The following is a 4,084-nucleotide window of genomic DNA, read 5'->3' as shown; positions in this document are numbered from 1 at the left end:
ACCAAAACTATGGAACAAATGTGTATGATGCGTTTGATGATTCTAAATGAAAAACAGATAATCGAGTAGTGAATAATGAATTATGAGTAAAACCCTAGAAACTAACAGGTTTGTCGCAATCTCATTTCGTTTAATAAAATTGTTAATAAACTAATATTCATCAGTTTGGTTTTCCTTTTTGTACGTAGAATTTTTGTCAACAGTCTCTGAACGCAGTTGGTTTAAACATAGAATTACAGGTAAACATTAAAGTTTCGTAAATGAAACCCATACTTTTGTTATTAATACCCTTTAGCTACAAGAATAGAAGTGAAAAATTGAAATTCACCGACAAACTTATAAATAAAACAAAACTGACCATAGAATGGCAATTTTTTGAAAAGGAATGATCATTTATTTACATATAGGAAATTAAAACAAAATTATTCTGAGTAAATAATTTAAACTATCATTTAGGATTTGCTTGGTATTGTTTGTTTGAATCTTCCCATTGATGTTTAGGACTGCAGCTGGTCAATCTCTAATTTAAACTTCACCCCAGGGCACAAGCAAGTGGCTATCAGGACTCAGTAACTGAATGGATAACGCGATGGCGTTTGAAGCGAAAGGTACTGGGTTCGAGTCCTAGAGTGAACATCAACTCTGAGATGCAGGTACATCCATCCAGCAGACGAGTCTCAAATAGGACGAAACGCGCGTCAAACTGGATTCCACTTCTAGCCACTATCTATCTTTGCTATCATTTAAGAGCTATTTTAGTACCCATTGAAGCTCCTGAAACATAATTGGTGCAAGTATCTTAGCTTCATATGAGTTACAGGATGAAATTTATGAAATAACAATTACTTGAATAATTACTATATAAATAAGACCTCAGTAATATTATCACATAGACTCAGTATACGTTCTCATGATTATGCTGGATTCCATTTCAGTAGTAGAAAGATAACACTCTTGAATTTTCCCTATGTTAAAAGTATGTACTAGTAAAGAGTTCCACATCTGGACAGAAGAACTGTTAAATATTTCCCATCAATCAATAACTACTTACCGGAATTCAGTCGATAGTATAAATTGCCAATTGGTTTTTTGACGGTTGTCAAAAACAATAATTTTTGCGAACAATTCAACGTTCAAATAACTTTTCGCAGACTTCTGAATGTATACAAATGAGAATAGAGTATATATAAATTTACTGTCTTTTATAAACACGTTAGACTATAACGAAGTAATTGTTTCTGTTGGGGATGTCAAATCCTCAGAACTTACTCGGTAAATGGCATAATTTTGTAAATTTATTTTGAAGATTAGAATTTCTTTGTTTTCGCACCAAAGGCGCTCTTTTCACCTTCAAGTCGTATTTCCCACTTGTAAAATATCTTAAATGCTATTGGTCCGTTGTATCTTTGAGTGTGCTATTTTGTAATGCTGCCCAAGGACAATTTATCGCTGTATATATACGTTTGAGTTTTTCCCCTTATGACGTGCTTGTACTCGGCTGCTTACAGAATATATATTCCCCTACTTCGCCTTGGACTTCTTCCTCTAGTTAGCGGGGCCTGGGACGACGGATTAGATTAGCTTATTGTGTCACTGTGTCATTGTCCTTCGTTCGGCTACCGAGAAAATCGAATTAGCTCAAGCATATCAGTTTCATTACTATAAAACTGAATAGTATCCACTATAATTTGCATTCCATAGCATTTAACTGCTTCATATATGATTAACAGTGTATATTGTTAGTCAGTGGTAAGAACTCCGTTCATTACAGATTTGAGATACCTAATAGTTTAGGAGAGATATCCAAGATATGACTTTTATTATCTTTAAGAATCATTAGTCAAGCATTAAAAATACTGGAAGTAAATTTTAAAAACTGCATAAACAATACAAAACTATATACCATAATAATAACAGCCATAGCTCAATGAACGATGAAAAACTGTTGTACCCTTTAGAGTCTAATGATAATTGTTCTGGAATTTCAAACAAATCAGACAGAATTCAAGTCTTTGGAAAGTAATCAATTTTGACTGAGTTGTTGGTGCATCTAACAAGGGATAATCGATTAAAACAAAACATTCCTTTTTAAGCAAAGATGGATCCAGTTGGAATCCAGTTTGACGCGTGTTTCGTCCTATTTGGGACTCGTCAGCTGGATGTACATGCATCTCACAGTTGATGTTCACTCTGGGACGCGCGTCCTGGATTACAATGCTGGCCACCTTCCATCTTTGCTTACCATGCTTGTGAATTTAGGCTATATCGAGGCAATACGCACAGTATGCATATATGCCTGATCAGTTGCAGTCCTAAATCATCAATGGGAAGATTCAAACAAACAATACTAAGTGAATTCCTTTTTAAGCCTACTTTTAGTGAATATCAAATACAATCATCAAAAGAATAAGGTATTTTAAATATAAAGCTTACTAATTTCTATCTTAAACTGTCACCATTGATAAAAACAATGATCAATTTAATTTGTGACATTTTCATTTAAATGTATCATTGATTCTTTGACAATGCAGTAAAACATTCATCACAATTTCTCAATCCAATTATCATCATCATCATCATCATCATCATCAAAGTAACTGTCAAATTATTTTGTTTATTATTTAAGGATCTTATGAGCTCTAAGCTTATTCATAAATGCGTAATTCACGTGGATTGCGCAATCAAAATAACAATAAGAATAATCTATCACTCAATGAAGTTTATTTCTTTTTTTTTAAACATATTCTAGACTACAAACTAATTACGTAGTTTCTTGTATCTATAGCAACTAATATTTGCCAATCAGTTGTGAAAATTATGGTTAGTTTTTTTCTCTCATTTACACAATTATGATTACATGTTAACAGTTTTTCGAATTTAATTTTATGTATTTAGTGAAAGTAATGAACGGACTTTACTGAAAAATATATTGCTATACCTTAGAGATCTATAATGATATATAGATATGTAGATGGCGTCGAGTCGCGATTGACTATGATCACCACTACAGAAAGATTACGTGCCAGGTATCGACGTGATATATCTCGGTAGGCCAAAAACCAGAAGGCTGTTAATGGTTGGAAAAAGATATATTTGTTGGCGATCTCGTAGTATCGAAAGAATACCGACATGTGCCAAAGTTTACGGGCGGAACTGCAGAGTGTACTCGAGTCCGTGCAAGGTCACAGAAGAAGGAAGGAAAACTGTCTTTGATACAGTTAAACAAATAAGTACAGTAATACAATCACTGGTACAATTGGTTATAATAATAATTGTTTCCAATATACCAATCACGTTCTCGTCATGAAAGTAGATCACTACAGATAAATGAATAAGGTTTCGAGAACAATTATCCTCACATATGTATAGATTAAACTAATTCAGCTGATAATATAACACGAAAATTGGATCAATTTGTATTCTTCAACAATCAAATAATCTTTTTTCTTATACATCTTGTGAAGATTTATTTTGTGTGAGGCTTTTATGTAACTTTTATTTATGTCTGAATGTGAAGACAAACTAATGAATTGTTGTTAGAATTGTTGGACATGTGTATACACAATAAAGGTCAATTGTAGTAAATATATATTTGCCACTCACATAGTCAATTAGTCAAGATAATCAGCTACAATACAAAGACGAATTTACTATTCTTTGTCGTTAAGTATCCAAAATCTTAGACATACAGAACACGTAAATGCACAAATCAGCTAATTCTTACTAAGAGTCTTAATTATGTAATCAATCATTTCTCATATATTTTTTGGAGAAACATTGCATTTAATTGTAAGCAAAGATGGATAGTGGCTAGCAGTAGAATTCAGGACGCGCGTTTCATCCTATTTGGGACTCGTTAGTTGGATGCACATGCATCTCAGAGTTAATGTTCACTCTAAGACTCGAACGCAGTACCTTTCGCTTCAAACGCCATCGCGTTATCCACTCAATTACTGAGTCCTGATAGCCACTTGCTTTTGCAATGGGGTGAAGTTTAAATTCACTTGTTATTGTTTGTTTGAATCTTCCCATTGTTATCTATGACTGCAACTGTTCAGTCTTCAATATGCCTTATCGCATATAT

Source organism: Schistosoma mansoni, chromosome 4, assembly GCF_000237925.1.
Source record: "Schistosoma mansoni strain Puerto Rico chromosome 4, complete genome".
NCBI lineage: Eukaryota > Metazoa > Platyhelminthes > Trematoda > Strigeidida > Schistosomatidae > Schistosoma > Schistosoma mansoni.
The sequence above is the reverse complement of the archived record's forward strand: the minus strand, read 5'-3'. Positions refer to the sequence as shown.